At 35.3% G+C, this 18660-nt stretch overlaps 1 protein-coding gene across 7 annotated transcripts in view; it reads left to right on the forward strand.

Annotated features, from left to right (window-relative positions):
- Positions 1–18660, forward strand: part of sulf1 (sulfatase 1) — a 107094-nt gene that overhangs the window by 48739 nt on the left and 39695 nt on the right. For 6 of the 7 annotated variants that reach the window (XM_059524615.1, XM_059524610.1, XM_059524609.1 and 3 more), the window contains exon 2: positions 16500–16814. The exons of the other annotated variant lie outside the window; for it this stretch is intronic. The gene's annotated coding sequence lies outside the window, so the exon portion shown is untranslated. The remainder of the gene's footprint in view (positions 1–16499; positions 16815–18660) is intronic. 7 annotated transcript variants of the gene reach the window in all.

Consider the following 18660-nt stretch of genomic DNA (forward strand, 5'->3'; position numbering starts at 1 on the left):
TTTCAATATACTTAAAATGTTAGACCAATATTATTCTCCCAAATATCCAAACTAGATTTACAGCTGTCTGAACATTTTCATATGGAACGTTTTTGCTTATTTCTTAAAGATTAACTAGCCCAACATGCATGCAATTTTGCATTGTCATCATTTTTAGATCTGTGGGTTATCCAAGGTTTATGTGACTATATAAAAATATGGGATATATATTTCCTAGTTTTCACATGAGTTTTCCTTCAGATGCAAAAGTTGCAGTGTTTACTTTGTGAAGTGTCAAACAACACCATATATACAGTATATATATATGAACATGGTCATTTGTTAAAGGGAGTCGGATTCCTTTATTTGAATCTATATATATATATATATATATATATATATATATATATATATATATATATATATATATATATGTATATATATATGTATATGTATGTATATATATATATGTATATATATGTATGGTTGCCGTGATTTTGCCAAGTAAGACATGTTCCTGGATCAAAATCTTTTGAAGGTCCTGGATCAACATTATTATACAAAAATATAGATTTAACCCAATCCCTACCACTAAACCTAACCCTACCCATAACTTATTCCTAAAATCAGAGGGAAATGATAACTGATTAACAAGGGTGTAGAAACACCTAACCCTGATTGTAAGCCCTAAAACATATATTTTTTGAAAAGTTATTTTTAATTAACTTTAATAAAAAAATTCCCACTGTTAAATTTAGTCTGGTTCATGGACAAAAAAAATTCACAATGGTTTGGTGAGCCGGTTCAAAGATTGAATGAAAGATTCAAAACCATGATTAATTCATAAACTGGCATTGTTTAAATGATTACAGATTAAAATTTCTTGCCGAAAATGCTAAATTCATTTAGGAAATCAGTTACTGAAGCCCATTAGAGCCCATTAGAATTTTTTATTTTTTTATAATGGACTTAAAATGCTTGGTACAATTAGGCTAGCCTACTGTATTAAAACTCGGTGAAATGTGATTGTCATAGCTATACTTGGTTGTTTTGCAGAACGTATGATTTGAATGTATTTTCCAATAAGCTTTTTAATATTAAAACAGTGTATTTGCATTCCATTAATTCCCGTTTAAATTCCGTTATAATATTTTGTTTGTTTTTAAACCCAAGATAACATCTAATACTTTATGTACTTGACTGAAAGTTTCCTCTGTAGCACATTGTAACCCATGTGCTTATAATTACAGTTACTGATCTATTGCAATAACAGAAACGATGAGATGACTTTCTCTAGTCTTCAGCAAACAGGATGTGAGGTACAAAAAGTATCAGCTGAATTATACTGAGATATGAAAGGACTAAGAGCCATATTGTTGTCTTAGCTTAGAATTCTGATCCACGTGGGTGGCAAAGAAAATCTTATTCTTGGCCTCAACAACTTATTAACCCTTGTGGGAGTCTTGGTGTGTGTTCTGTGAAACAGCAGTTCTGAAGATGCAAACCTACTTGATGATGTCTATCAGTACTTGTACTGTGCCTTCAAGGTCATGCAGAACATTGCCAGATGCATTTGTGTTCAACTAAAGCAGTCAAAAGTCTTGTATAAATATTAAAGACCAAAATTGTGACTTCTGTGGGGTTTTGTTTTGTTTGAGTTAAGTGCTCATCACCAGGTACTCAACAAAATAGAGGGAAGCATTACTTAATTTTATAGACAAACTTCTCAAATGGACAAACCTTTGGTTTCCATGAAGATGAACTCTAATGCCCTTTTTCCATCTTTAACACAATATAAACACAAATCTCAGGTTCCATGACTAGCATGGACAACAAGCCGCAGTTGATGGATTTCAAAATGTTTCCTTCCTAATTCTGTGGTGTATCAATGCCCAATGCAGACAGAAGGGGAATTTTATTATTTTGTCATGGCCTGAATGGAGGCATGGAGACAGTACAGGCCTAAATTGGCACTTTGTGACTGGAAACTTACCCAACACAGACGCACTTCGGTAAGTTAAAGTTCAATTAAAGTTTACCAAATGACTGTTGAAAGATGTTTAGAAAGAGAAGATTTGCTGTGCTGTCTTATCCAAAGTATATGAGTCAAACAAACTTCTTGTAGCTTGTTGTAATTGTTTAATCTGTAAATTCTCTTTGGATTGGTGACCTCAGTACTCTGAGAGCCCATGTTGGGATTGACAGAGTCACAGTTGATGGCGGTCTTGTTTTTTGCTTAAAGGAATGTACTTTCTCCTGTGAACCTCAAGAAATGTACTGCAGACACGTTTTTGTATGTACAAGTGGGGTCCAAAACTGTTTGGCCAAAAAAGACCATTTTACAAAATCTCTTCTTTTCTTTTCCAAGACTTAAAAAAGTAAGTAATCAGACTTGGAACAAATTGGGGGTGAGTAAATGATGACTGATATTTCATTTTAAGTGAATCTCTTTAATTATGTGGTGTATCAATGTCCGGTATAGAGAGAAGGGGAATTTTAGCTTTTTTCATGGAGAAAACCATTGCCAATTTAGGCCTGCACTTTATCCCCAGCCTCCATTCAGTCCTCAGCACTGTCTAAACATGCAAGATCTGAATCAGCCCTCCACATCGGCAGGAGGAAATCACCTGGAAAGCAAGCATTCTGGCTGGCTGCTATCTACAACGTAGAATGAAAGTAAACAAGTATGATAGTCTGCAGGACAGGAAGGGAGGAAAAAAAACTAGATTTATCTGTTTTCACCGTTTCACCAAAAACATGGGCCATCAAGATCTCTTTGGGAGGACGTGGGTTGATAAAACAAACCTTCTTTTATTTACTTCTCTCATCTTCTGGTCTGAAATGTGGGTAGGTGTTTCAAGACAGTGGTTTGGTTGGTTTCTGGGTTGAGAAAGTTGAGAACTACCGATTAAGTTGTCATGTGAAGAACTCCATAACTGGTAATAAGGCAGCGAACCATCCTTCTGTCTAGGATCGAGTGCAGAGTTTTGGCTCTTAGTGGCAGGGGTGAGGCTGGAACAGGGGCGGACTGACCATCGGGAGCACCGGGACATTTGCCGGTGGTCTGACGGTCATTCTGTCCTGCCGGCTGCTGCTGTGCAATCGATCAGGCTGACGTGCAATAGGCTGGTATGCAACTGCGAATTAATTGACGGACTTATGAATCTACGAATCAGGCGATCGCTGAGTGAAAATAACACCACCACATGACCAAACACCAGCGAAGCACTGCCTAATTGGCTATATTCAGAGGCAGGCTTTATCTTAGAAAATCGCTCAAAAAAATGGAGCGTAAACGCAAAGGAGGAGCAGAGAGGGAACGTATGAAAAGGAGAAAAGCCCTGGCCACAGACACAGCAAATTGCTGCAAAATCCCAGCCATGTTCGCCAGTAAGGGAGCAGGTCGGTCAGAATTACATTTATATTTAGCTACTAGGGATGGGACAGTTTACTGAAAAATCCGAACCGTTCAGTTCACCACACACGGTTCGGCACGCGCTGGGACCGCTGTTCAACTTAAATCTGACAAAGCATCTGTAATATGGTTTACTATAAATAACACGTAAAACAAACAGGGTTCAAATAATAAATTTTTCTGTTGATGGATGCGCATTCTGTATTCCCAGACATTACAACAACAGCGATGATGGAAAAAAAACAAAACAAAAAAAAAACTCACTCAAAAATTCACTCTTGTTCAATACTAATACGAACACATTCTCTTAAAGTGACAATCTTTATATTAATCGAACAGAAACAACAAAGAAATCACTTACTGATCTTGATTAAAAAGCTTTTTTTACTTTAATAAAGAATAATCTTTAATTTATAGTCCAAAATGCAATGTTTTACATTTGATTACTTTATTTAATTTCTGTACCTAAAAACTAATACAAGACCTACCTAAAAAAAAAAACCTGGAAGTCAGTTTATTTTATTTGTATCTTTACTCTATTGTATTTATTTGTGCTGTTGCTTGTAGTTAGAATATTCTTAATAATATGATGATAATATATATATATTTTTTGAAAGTATAGTTTTTCCATAAACATAGCAAATACAACTGTACCGAAACCATGACTCTAAAACCGTGAAACAAACCGAACTGTGAAAAAGTTGAACTGTTCCACCCTAATATTTACATAATCATTTGGCAGATGGACACTTTCATTCAAAGCGACTTACAATAGATAAAATCTATATATTAAAAAAAAAGTTATATATATTACAAATGTATATAATAATAGATGTTTTAAAAGAGCATCTTAATGACAAACTAGCACACTGTTTTACATATGGGGATACAGTATTTTTTAGTGCCAAAATTGACCAGAAATGATTTTCCATTTCTAGCCTACAATATAGCCTAGTGTACAATGCTTATTTATTTTGAAGGTGACGAAGGAAACAACAGTAGCACTAGTGCTGCAAGTTCTAGAGAGGGTGGACAGTTCAGCTTTTGAGTCAGAGCAGGATCCTTCAGGTAAACTTTAAGCTATTAGCAAAACTAAACATGCTAGCTATACTCTTAGAAAATATGTGCTTTTATGATTTATAAGATCATCAGTAGTAGGACTGTGATCACGGGGACATACAATTGATGGCTGCATAATTAATATAGATTATTGAAAGTGCTTATTTCATATTGCAGAGAAACTCAATGTGCAGAGTGAGAGCGAGAGGGATTAAAGGAAAGATGATAGAGACAGTGAATGCCTTGATACTTCTTGATACTTCATTTGATTATTTTGCCCGTCCACAGTCTAAGGATTTTGATTTATTTTTTAAGTACAACCCAATTCAAACAACTGAAAGAGCCAAAGAGTTTATCAGTCTGGTGGACACATGAATTGGGTGGTGGTGACTGCAGCAACAGAGGTGGCCTGGGGTGTAGTCAAATTCCCGGCCTGATTTACTGTTCCAGTCCGTCACTGGGCCGGAAGGTCCTTCCTTCATGCATATGCAAGTACACCCTGAGAAAGAAGCTTGGTTTTACAAAAGATTGGTGCTTGACAAGAGGCTGAGCTCCCTGCCAGTCAGGAGGGTTACAAAGTGGAACAGAGGGCCTCCACAATGTTTGCTAAGATCTAAAGCTGTTCTCTAAAGCACTGTTTACATTTCATTCATTTGCACAGCTGAAAAGTACATAGATTCTTTTTTTTTTACCTTCCACTTCCACTGTCCTTTCTTTTCTTTCTCATTTGACTCTGCGAGGTGCATTCTGCCATTTGGTCAAAGAATGTGTACCAGAGGAAATTATGTGGTCTAATGGGATTATTAATTGGTTTGTTCCAAAGGACACTTTCACACCAGTGTTGCACAAGCACGATCACCCGCATGCAAAGGGTTTTCCTTAGGATGCCCTTTTTTTTTTACAGCTAGCTACATTTCTCATTTTTGAAGACAGATAAAACTGAATGAATTGTCAACCATTCAATCAATCAATAATTAAATAAATAAATATATTCAAACTGAAAAAAATACTGAAACCTAAAAAAAAATAACACAACAAAATTGGCTTGGAACGACATGTGGGTGAGTAATTAATGGCAGAATTGTAATTTATTCCTTTAAGAAATTGCAGTTTTGTTCTTTTTTAAATGGATTATCTATGCTATAATAGTATGTCAGTGATACTAAACAATAACACTGGTGCAAATTAATTATTTTAAAAATTCTGAAGGGGTGCTTTTGAGTAAATAAACTCCAGACAAGTATACCAGATAGTTATTACAACTATGTAAGATTTGACACAAATGGGTCCTGTTATGCAATTATAGATACATAATGCATTTCTGGTTAGGGTTACATCACATTCATAACATGTCATAACATTTAATGCGGCCTCCATATCTGAATTCATGGCTGGTTTCAGAAGAAGCTCTATGAACAGTTGAGATGAACCTGATCCAGGTCAAGCTCTCGTTCCTTAAATGGGGGACATTTCTTAGCTGCTTGTGGGGGAAAGTGGCTGTCAGTGGGGGTTAGAATAGGATTTCTTGTTCCTCTCACAAACTAGCTTTTTATGGCTGTCAAGAGGTTCCTCTTTGGTTAATGTTTATTGCCTTTGTATAAATGGGCACCCAATTAGCACTGAGGTGACAGCAGATCTCCACCAGCGCCTTTTAAGATGTAGAGGGCTTCCTGCTTGTAGGTGCACACGCACACAAAGGCTGAAAATAACCCTGGCCTCAGTCTTAGCATTAGGCTGTGGATTATTATGTGTAAAACAGATGGATCTGTTTTGTTTGAGTTTTTCCTGTCCTAAATCAAGGCTGGTTATCCGCCAAATGCCACTGCTACGGCTCCGATAAAAGCACAATACTCCCAAACACCGAGGTATTACAGGAATTTGCACCTGTTACAGGGCAAGACGTGTATCTGTTGCAATGTCCTAGAAGATGACCACTGCTGGTCACGGCATTGCAGTTCACATTTGGTAATAAGTGAAGAGTAGAAAATGGCCCAACTTGGATGAATGGCTGGATTTATTGACTGACTGATACAACTTTAGATCGAAGGTACCAGAGTTTGTTTATCTTGTTTATCTGTTTACTCATACCGGTTAATTTAATTTTTCATTTTTTCGTAACTTTATTTTTACGTTAAATAGTAAAGATATGAAAGTTTGATCGTATACCTTATCTATTTAGTCAGTGTATTTGTTTCAATATTTTTCTAGTCTAAGTACACTAAAGAATTTATTTATTTTTTTAAAATGCACGTTAAATAACAACAAAGATATTAAATGCATTAATTTACTTTTTAAAATTTTAACCATTAAAGATGCTAAACAATGTTTGTTCAGCTTATCACTTTGTATTTGTTCTCTTTATTGCTTTCTTGCTTTCTTGCTTTTTTTAGTTATTTAATTTTTATCACATTAAAGATATGAATTTGATTATCTATCTAGTCGTTGTGTTTATTTTTAAAAAAAATTATCTAAGTACAGTAAGTACAGTATAAGTACAGTATCTAAGTATTTATTTAAAACATGCCTGTTAAATAACCAAACATTTTGAAGTTCTTTACTTTTTCAAGTTACCTATTAAAGATCCTAATGTTTGTTTGTTCAGCTTATTTATCTATTCATTGTATTTATTTTTCTTATCGATTATTTTTTATTTTATTTTTTTATTTTCAATCATGAAAAGATATGAATTTGTTAGTCTGTCCTATCTATTTAGTCATTGTATTTATTTATGTTTTTTTTGTATAAAGATATTTTTATTTGATTTAAGTACATTATTTAAAGAATTTGTTTAAAACATGCCTATTAAATAACAATAAATCTATTAGGAATTTAATTTCTTCAAAACGTGCAAGAAAATATCAAATAAATATAAACAAAATCCAATATTATTTTATTTAAAAATGACATATATATATATAATTTTTTTTTTTGGGGGGGGGGGGTTTGTTTTGATTGCATTTTAAATCAGTGCACCACCTCATTTTGAATGATGCATGAGGCTTCTACCATTTTCAGTTCAAAACCTTTTTTTTTTTTCAGACGAATGTTATCAGCAGTTCAGATTATTTCACTTTCTTAACTGAAATACATTTTTCCACAAGTTTTTGAGCTGACCAACCATCTCACACACACATACACTCATACTGTGACAAGGACCCTTAAACGTGGTCATTCTCAGAGCAGCAGCTGCGTCCATTCTCTGAGAGGCCTGGGTGCAGACGTCCTCTATTGTTGTACAGGGCCATAATGTCCCCTTTCAACTGCCCCCTTCATAAACAGCCAGGTGTGAGCGTGGTGAGAGGGGAGGGAGGCAGGAGGGGTTTGCTGGCACTCTGCACAGTTATTTTCATACGAATGCCCCCTCATGTTGGTAAGAAGAGAGGACTCATAAACATTATAAATACCCAGTGATGTGATAAAGCCCAGTACTTGAACAGTTGTTGTTTAGCGTAATGCTGTGTGGTAATTATTTCCTCCAAAAAAAGGAAGGGAGCCGGAGGCTAAATTAAAGAGTTCCCTACTTTCATGCCAATCACAAATTGCAAGACTCTTGTCGTTTCCTCTACTCGAAGGCTGAAATTAGAATTAAAAGGCCACAGCCATTGGCGTCTTTTCCCACCACCCATGGATGGTTTTGTACAAAGAGAAATGAGCTTTTATTATATATTGTTTGTGCAAAACATAAAGCATTGAGAATAATTTATATCTTTAGCCCAGATACAATATTATTCTATAAATCTGCATAGCTAATTATCTGTATTACAGTGTATTAATGTGAATTTTGGGTCATATAAAGATTATATTCTGAATGCCCAGTTTGGTTTGGTATAGTTTGCCTGCACAGACTTTTTTTTTTTTTTTTTTTTTTTTTTTTTTTTTTTTTTGCTATTTAACTTTTTAATGTGTTTGTTTGTTTTATAGTTTATTTTACTTGTGGGTTTTAAATCATAGTGTGTCAACTATTTATTGAACTTTTAAATTACATTTTATTTCTATATATTATATATAACGTATTTGTTAACTGACTTGACTGATGGACTAAATAAAATTTTTGACTAACCTTTCATTTACTTATTTAAAATCGTTAACTATTCATTTAACTCTTAATTATATTCATTTTAATTCTCTATTTTATAAAATTAACTGTATTCAATTACCGACTTTTTATTTGTTTAACAATTTAACTATTCATTAAACATTTATATTTTATTTTAATTCTATATTTTATTCTATTTACTATTTGCTAATGTTTTATTAGTTTATTAACTATTAATTTAGCTTTTAGATTATATTTATATTGCATATTGCATAATATTTGAGTATTTTTTTATTTACCTGTTTATTAACTATGCATTCATTTTTCAATTAAATATTTATTCTGTATTCTACATATTATTTGTTAATTCTATATTAAATATTTTATTGTAGTTATTTAAACTATTTAATTAAATATGGATTTCAATTTAAAATTTAAATTATTACCATTTCATTGCCTAGTTTTGGGTTGTCATCACAAGTTTTATCTCATCTTTAGTCCTGAACTGCCCTGAATTGTCCTTACGTTCTTTAGCTGTTTAGACCTCGTTGATCTATTTAACCGCCCTTTTCAAATCTTCTCCTTATCACTGCCCTAAGCAACCTCTAAGGTTGAGCAGGGGGGTGAGCGTTATCAAGATAACTATACACCTCACACACACAAGACATTGCTTCTCTCTGTCAATGACCTGCTCGTGGCATGCTTTAGGGATTATACTCATGAATGTTAGGATGTTAAAGTGTGGACAGGGCCTTCTCACATGAGGATTGCCTTTTCTTTCTTGTTCCTGCTTTTCACCTCTGGGCCTGAGAGGATTAAACCATGCTTCCTGATGCGGAGCATTATTTGCCTGGGATGAGAAACTAGAGGAAGAAGCTGGGTTCTTATTTTAAATGCTTTTAAATGCTTATTTAAAAAAAAAAAAAAAAACTTTGTTCGTTTGAATCAACACTACAGTAACTGAAGTTCATAATTAGCATTTAACAATGCTAAGCCATCTTCATATAGGCCTATATGTCTTGGATGAGAATGATAGACACTCAAAGCCTTATATTATCCGTTTACCATTGGTGACCTCTGCTCTGACCTTTTCCTCCACCTGTGTAAGGATCAGATGAAGTCCTCTCTAGCGATGGGATGATGGTCTGTGAGAATTAATATTTTTACTCTAACCTGGCAGTTATTTTCTTCAGGAATAAAAGTATTCACGTAATACATGTATGATTTGGCTTTTGTCCAAAGAAAAATGTGTAGTCAATGAACACGTTTACATTTATAAATAAATGGCAAATAAATAAACGTTTTGTATTTATTTGTTTATTTATTCTTTTAAATGTTTTTCTTTTTTTTCTTTCTTTCTTTCTTTCTTTCTTTTTTCTTTCTTTCTCTTAGATTTGTTGAATTGTCCTTTTCTTTTAGATTTTTTTCTTTTTTTTTTAATTTAATGTTAGATTATTTGTTTCTAGATTTAATTATATATTTTAGTTTCGATTTTTTTAAAAATCATTTTAATATTATTTTTCTTTTAGATTAGTGTTTCTTTCTTTTAGATTTAATGTTAGATTATTAGTTTTAGATGCATTTCATTATTTAATTTAGATTTCAGTTTTTCATCTTTGTTGTTCATTCTTTTAGATGTATTTATTAAATGAGTATGTTTTTGTAGTATAGCATAACATATTTCTATTTCTATGAATTGAGACAGAAAAATGGGCATGAGGGTCTGTAACCCCTGCTTTTCATAAGATGCTAAAGGTCTTTTCTTGGAGAGGGAGGTTGCAGGAGAGGAAAGTTATGAAAAAATAATGGAAATGTGGGCCACTAGTCCTGAAACCATCAGTCTGCTGTCAGGCCTGATAACCTGCTAATGTATGGCTTCACATAAAAACATGAGTAAAGCTGTAGAAATTTAGACACAAGTGTTTATCTTCCCCCTTCTCTCTCATTGCCTAACTGAGGGTATGATTTAAAATTTTCATCTGTCATAAGTGCTCAGTTTGTGCTCTTGCATTCTGGTTTTTAGCTGAGCCCCACAAACAGCGCCAGGGATCAGATCGAGACTGTCATCTTATATTCAAGTGAGCTTAATCATAATGACTCCATTGTTCTTTTGGATTTGGGCTGCAAGTGGCATGTAATGTGGTTTATCTATCAATAATATAAATTAATAGATTCCTTAGTATCTAAATCTTTGCCCTTCAACTTAATAACAATAGTATTGACTTTGTGACTGTTCATAGTAGTTTATAATGACAAATATAATTTATTTTTTTTTTTTGTATTTGACCTCATTGTCTCATTCCTAGAGTCTTGGAGGACGGGAGTTTTCTTGTTCTGAAGGAATTCCTTTCTGCCTTCTACCCTTCACTCTGACAATGCAGTGATTCAAAGCCTGTTTCATTGGAGATAGTGGTTCATACTAATGACCCTTGCCTTTTCTGCAGTGGAAGAATGCAGCAGAATCTTTCTCTGTCTGTCCTGCAGCTGCTTCCCATCTGCTATATATGCAAGATTAGTATCACTTTATTCTTACATGTGCGGCTAATATTTTACACATGCTGTCATGCCACACTGTGCTTTACTGTTTCTCAAGAGCTGAGATGCTGAACAGTGACAGAGCCTGAGGGGACCATAGGATCTTAGGATTCCTGAGTGCCACTATGCATGCTAGGGGCTTACAAACCCCAGGACAGTCTGGGCTACAGCCTGTTGCTTTCACCCAATACATCACTGTCGTCATTCATCAAGACGAATTGTCAAGACCGCTTGGAAGGCGAATCAACCTAATGTTTGACTGAAAAGTGTAGGGAGAATATTGAACAGTAAGTGGGTAATGGCTAAAACTATGAGCATGAGCACCTCTTAAAGTAATAGTATCCAAATAACCTAATAAGTTAACCCAGCTGCTGTGATGTCTGTTAATCAATGAATGAAAGAAAAAAAGTAAATCAATAAATTTTGTAACTTTAAATATTACTCTATTTTTAATTTTGAAGTCAATTAATTTCTGTATATTTTCTACTTATTGAAGGGCATGGGTAAATTACATTTATTATAATGGGTTTATGTGAAGATTGTTTGAAGTTCACTTAAATTAGAAGTTATTCTTTTTTGAAGTCTAATAAATGTTAAAATTGATACCTCTCAATTATACTGTAATGTAGTCAACATTAAATATAGTGGTTAAATATTAGGAAAAACAGCAGTATTAGTATCAGTGATACTTGCCTTCACTCATAAAAAGATGCCATTAAACGGATATTTAAAAATATAGTACTGTCTTTGTTGTTTCTACATTAATTTTAAAATTGAATATGAAATTATTGCAATTTAAAAGTTTATTTAAAACTTGAATGTTAGGTGGGATTAATCATTTTAAATTTCAGAAAAATTATCTTGATGGGTCATTTTAGTTTTCAGATTTTCCAATATGACATAGAAGTTATATAAAGTCTTGTATAAACTGCTTTACATGTAATATGTTTCAGAAATGCTATTTTACTTAACCATGCAGAAGTTTTCTGGCCTAACATGACTAAGGGGCCCATATTGCGGATCCAGATGATGGTTCTGATAAAGACTCCAGAGGAAATGACTTTTATATTTGGTTTCAAACTCGACGGGCCTATGAAACCAATACACTGTTTGAAGTGTTAGTCAATAAGTAGCCCGTGAGCTTATTCCCTGATTGCACATGGCAGCCATGTAGCCTAGCAGCTAAAGTAACACTCTCTTCCGACAGTTGTTTCTGCTTAAAGCTGAAAATGGTTATTGCTTGGGATCTGGAGGCATTTATAGATACTTTGGTCCAAGAAAGTACTTGACAACGCTCTTAATTTTTCTGGCAAAAGGAACCATCCATGGAGCGGTCAGTCTGGGACATGTGTGGGCAATTAGCTTGAAGTTAGCTTTCCCGATCTGAAACGCAGGATTGTTTTGTCAAGAAATAAAGTATTAGCTAAGCAGTCGACCTACTGTTAAAACATGTGATGGTTTCCTTACATTAGCAGGTCTGTTATTGGTAATTATTCAGTCCAGTGAGGCATGAATCCCTCTCCGCCCTCAGCACAAAATGATTGAGACAGATATGCAAATAATGGTTTAATGTCATTTTGACAGTGTGTAAACACACTTTGTAATAACAGGGTGAAATTACTCTGATTTAAGTTTCAATAATTGAGGTCCCACCCCATAGTTATTGGTTGATTAGAGCCACATGACACTTGTCTGTGTAGTGATAATTGCGTTAACTAGCAACCCGCTTTGATGTCAAATCTCAAAGAACGGTGCTGACGAGCCTGACAATGGTCAGCGCTGTCTGGGAAATCAGAGTGGTGCAATTGGTTTGCAATTAGCTTACTGGTGTACCTTTTGATCTGTGTGATGTTCTAGTTTGATTTAAAGCAATCAGTGATGTTTTTGAATAGCTGTTGAGTTTTGGTACATCCTAAGTGAAAACTCTTTTGCCTTTGGGATGTGTTCTGTCTTTGACACCTAAGCTTAGCCGTTTCATGTATGTTGGCAATAAAGATGCGGGTATTTCAGGATAGTGGTGGGGTTATTTTTCTGAGATCAGAGCATGCTTGAGGTCACAGCATTAGGCAGCTGACTTTATAAAGTCTTTGATCCAGAGCGCGGCTGCATTGCACACATGCTTTTGGCACTCGAAACCATGGAAGACAACACCATGAATGTCATTTATGTTTAGAGCTTGTTCATGCTCTCTCTCTCTGCCCCCCTTGGCTCAAAGACACCAAATCTTATCCAAGCATAATGAATGAGATAAATGAACCAAGAAGGCCCCTCTAGCTGATACACACACACAAGGTTCTTGCTGCACCTGTGAGCCTCATTTAGGATTGTAGATGCGAGAGGGCCCTTGCACGGGAGAGGGGATAATTCAGTGTCCCTCTGTTGTGTGTTGGGAGGGGGACTTTTTTTTTTGGTTTTGCTCTGGACAGCCTAAGTGACCTCCTGCGGGGTCTTTAGGCTTAACTGACACAAGAACAGTTCGCAGTGTCCTATTCTAGAGGCCTCAAACATGAAATCCTAAAGATCCTTAAAGGTATAGCTCACCTAAAAATTACAATTCTGTCTTTTGTTACTCACCCTCATGTCATTCCTTTGTTTATCTGACATTAAGATATTTTGATAATATCTTTACTACCTTTCTGGGTCTTGAATGTGTCAGTTTTGTTGCTTTCTATGCAGGGTCAGAAAGCTCTCAGATTCCATCAAATATATCTTAATTTGTGTTCCAAAGATGAACAAAGGTCTTACAGGTTTGGAACAACATGACGGTGAATAATTAATGAAATAACTAAAATATTGGGGTGAACTGGCTTTTTAATGATTGTGTGTCAATCTATGGATTTCATACCCAAAGATTTTGGCTAATTATAATAATAATTCTATTTTTTATGCATTTTTGTGTTAGATTTTATTCCATCTCACAAACTTCCTGCAGTTCCCTTGCAAAAACCTCTATGTGCTTGCAAATGCCATTTCCAAACCCCTAGAAGTTTCCAATGAAACTTTAGAGGGTTTGTAAGAAATACATTTATTATATTTTAAGTTGAAAGAAAAAAATATATAAAATAAAATAATTTCCAATAAAACTAACCTGTCTGTATTTATTTATTTATGAAGGAATGAATTAATGAATGAATGAATGAATGAATGAATGAATGAATGAATGAATGAATGAATGAATGAATGACCTTGCAAATGAACAAAGGAAGCATTGGGGAAGTAGAGAGGACACAAACATGGGTTTGCTCACAAGACTATGACTGATAAATTAATTTAAAAATGAAAAATTTAAAGATGTTGTCACTTATTTTTTGAAAGATACTCAAACCTCACTTGAGATCTGAGCTGGGAGTTTGTTTGTATTGGGTTACAATTAGAGACATTTCTTGTCAGTGATCAATGAATCCACTGAAAAACAGGGTTTTTTGCCACTTCTTTTCCTCAAAGGCTTTTACAAAGTATCTGGGGGTGGGGGTTGGGGGCTTGCTTTGGAGTTTTAGGTGCGGCATGTACTAAGTGTGTAGTTGTAATGGGGTGGGTCATACTTTGTGAATTCGTTCAATCTAATTTGAGCTCTTCCCCTGAAGCCCTCATCCCATTCCTCTTTTTCCCAATCCTCATGTGAACCAAGACCGGGGGTTTCTTGTGCCCCTGTTGCAAATAGTCTTTGTTGCTCTTAATCTAATATCCTGAGCATTTAAACAGCAGTGAAAACGAGAATCCTGGAAGTATCTGTTTTCAACCAGTAGTTCCGCTGAATGCGCTGGCCGGAAAATGGATCAGAGCGAGTCTCACAACAGCATGCTAATGGCGTTAAGATGTGATGAATGCTTTTGCTGAAACTTTGTGACCTGTTGCATAGGAAACCCTTTAAAAACGAGACTCTCTTTGATTAAACACTTTATGAGTAGAAGGGAAAAAACTAATACAAATATAAGTGGTCATAGACCTGAGTCACCCTGCTCCTACCACTGTAAACATTAAGCTATGGTAAAACTCATCTGCTGGATCTTATCGACATCATTAGCATAGGACAGGTGAAAAACATATTGTATTAAAAGATAGGCCTATAAGACGTGCTAGTCTTCTGTGTGGTTACCTGAGAAGGGTACGTGATGACGAGTTCACAATGTTTGTTTGATTTGGGACTTTTGAGGGGCTTGTCACGAGTGAAGATTGATCAGTGTTTGAGTTTGGTCTGGCCTAACTGAAACTTTTACCAGGTGTGAAAGCAGCTTTAAAGAATGCTAATAGGTCACTTAGCAGCCTTTGTTTTCATTTCCTCAACTGATGAACTTAGTTGCTTAGATAGCACTGAAACCAGGGTTAGCATGTTTATTGAGCTGCAGATTGATAAAATACAAGCCGTTTACTGTTGACATTCTACTAACATGAGGATAAAATAATTGACTTTTGACAGAAAATCAGTTTTCTTAGAATTGTTTTTCTAGAGTCCTGTGGGTCCAAAAGGTCAATGGCATGACTTCTTTTTCTTTTTATCCAATGTTATTCAAAAATACATTGAAATTTCAGTGCATACATAACATTGACTTTCTGTTTCAGAATTAATTTATTGAAAATAGATGTAAAAATAACTACATTACCCCTTTTTAAGTAATGTTTACATAAGTTACTTTCCTGTATAATGAAGAAAAATGCTTTAAGGATAACCTTTATCTATTTTTATTAGGCAAGGTTAAAAAATCCAAAAATTCAATCCATAAATTGCCATCCTTTTTAGTTTTTACTTGGTTACATCACATTTAGAGCAAATTAAATTCAAACATTTGTTGAACTTTTTTTTTATAACATTTTTCAAAACCAACACCTGTAAAATGTCTAAGAATTTGGCACATGCATTTTATTAATATTATTTTTTTTTTTTTTTATCTTAGACACTCTTATCTGCAATTGTCCGTAAAGCAAACTAAAATTTTATAGATAATAAGCTATCACTGAATATTTAGTCTAGCTTCAGATCAATTACAGTGAAGCGATTTAATCTAGTACAGCATAACAAATGTAAGTAGCTAAAATGAATGAAACTAAATGACGCTAATGTTCCTGGCTCAGTCTCTTATCTCTGGAAAATCTCTTTTCTCGCTTAACTTAAGGCAGTAGATTGGGAAGGACAGGAATTTTGCAGAGACAGCTGAAGATTTATAATGGGGAGGTGTGAGTTGGGCAGATGTAACAGTGTAATGCAAACAGCAGTGCATTGGGGTCTATGCAAGACATTCTTGAACTGACCACTTTTTTTTTTTTTTATGTAATTGGCTTTAGAGGAAACTTTATTACAACTATATATGTGAGTGAGATTCGAGGATCCCCATTCTGCTTATGTTGGGTTCCTGTGAGCTACAAGTGGCAACATAACTGTTCAGAGACGTGCTGCCCTCCCTCCCTCCCTTTCTCATTCGCATTCTCAATCCCCTCCCTCCTCTTCTGCTCTCTCTCCTCCCTCTCTCTCAATCTCAGGTTACCGTGGCTGGAGTAGACATCACTGAGTAGTGTTTCCCTTATGTCCTTGTCCCTGCCTCCAGCCTGGGAAGAGACACCCAGTACCCTCTCTGATTGGACTGGGTAGTTTGTCTTGACGCACCACTGTGCTGAGTGCTGGAGGACGTGTTACAACAGATGGTTGGGGTTAGTGTGTCATCACATTGGAGAACAGATTAGAGGAGGAAGGTTGTCTTCCAGGAGCAGTGTGGTCCCCACAAACACTTTGAGGAGCTCAAGAGCGAACAACCCACAGCAAGAGAGATCAACTCCATGAGCAAGACTGACATCCAGGTAGTAACACTTCTGATTCTCCCTCTCTCCAGCTAGTTTGTTTTTCCTCTGAGGGTCTGGGATTTTTAGTTTAGTTGTATTAAATGTTTTGGGCTGTATCATTTGGGTCTCTTGTGTGAAGCTGAAGTGCTGTCAGCTTTGGGATTCTGAATGAGAGATTGTGGTTTCTGAATGACTGGACGGACTTCTTTTGCATGTTATGCAAGTTTTAATGAACCATCTAATTGGATTTTGACTACATGAAGATAACATGCAAACCTTGATTTGATTGCTGTCTTGCTGAAAAGTTGTAGTGAATATCTCACTACAGACTTTTAAGTATCACCTTCTGTGTCAGTTATACATTCTCATAAATTTGATAATAAGTGCTTGTTCTAAGCTAAATCTACTGCAATTTACAAACTTTAACTAGCCTATATATTAACTCACAAATTATTTTTTAGTCTGACACAAATTTAATGCATTCAAACATCATCAGTCATGTCTTACATTAAACTGACTCTCTTCTTTCTGAACAAATGTGGCAGTATAAAACATCTCCTGGACCGGGTTGCAACATATGCAAACGAAGAGGCGACTCAAAAGAAGTCATGCCACAAGTTTCACTCAACTCCAGTAAACCAAAAAAGGGAGACCTGCCAATGAAGAACTAGATGTCTAGTAATAATATGTTGCTGCCGGGCATGTATACGGCACAAGGTGTTTGCTGAGGGGACTGTACAGCTGTAAGGGTGATGGGGGCAGAAGTGTGATGCCAGGAATGCCACAAAGACAGAGTTGTTTGAATGATGTTTATTTACACACATTAATCAGCCATGTCAACATCACTCACTCACTCACACGCTGAAATTCATTTGAGAAAACCACAAATACATCAGCACCAGTGTTGAGATTTTACAATGAAGGCAGTCATTACCAGTGACGACTGCGGGATTATGAAGGGTCATGAATTTGGAGCTAATTTCTTCTCATTCAGTGTGTTTTCATTTCTGTGGATGTACAGTTATGCCTTATTAGTTGCTCTAATGTCATTAGTGTTTGAAAACTCATTTGAGAGATGAAGCTTATGCAGACATTACCTTTCGTTGAATCAATTTAACGCACAAGTGGGTTTGATTTAACGTGAAGCTAAAAATTACCTTGCCAAATCAATCTTGATGGGTTGCATTAGTAGCCAAAACTGCTTTTCAGTACGTCTTTCTTTTTACATGAGCCATATGTAATTAGGTGTTGTAGCTCTGAGGTCTTTGAGGAGATCTGAAGTAAAGTCTGTTTATGGACTCAAACCCTTGTCTACGTTTGAAAGCAGACAATACCCTTGACCTGATCATTCTTTGTGAACAGAGCCGTCATGTCATAAACTTGTCAGTTAAAGCTCTTCATCAATCACTTGCTCTAGGTGCAATTAGTTTTAAATATATGAGTCTGCTTCTCATTTCCATGCACTGTTTTAAATGAATGGTACCTTCAAAAAGGAAAGTTGCCAATTACTCACCTGCATGTTGTTTTAAACCTGTATGGCTTTTTATGGATTGCAAAAGGAAATATTGTTAAATTTTCTGGCTACTCCAGGTTGTCAAGCTCCAAAATCATGAAACAGCACTCTAAAAGTGGTACATTCAACTCATGAATTACATTCTGAGTCTGGAGCCATCTGATAGCTTTGTCTGATGAACAGACCAACATTTTGGAGCTTCCTATGTAATTCCTATGTTCCTATGTACTTTCTTTTCTGGAACACAAAAGGAGAAATATTTTATACATCTTTTTCATATAACGAATGACATACGTGTTTGGCATGGCTTAAGCGTGAGTAAATAATGCTGGAATTTTCATATTTGCGTAA

Source organism: Carassius carassius, chromosome 35 (genome assembly GCF_963082965.1).
Source record: "Carassius carassius chromosome 35, fCarCar2.1, whole genome shotgun sequence".
In the NCBI taxonomy this organism is placed as follows: Eukaryota; Metazoa; Chordata; class Actinopteri; order Cypriniformes; family Cyprinidae; genus Carassius; species Carassius carassius.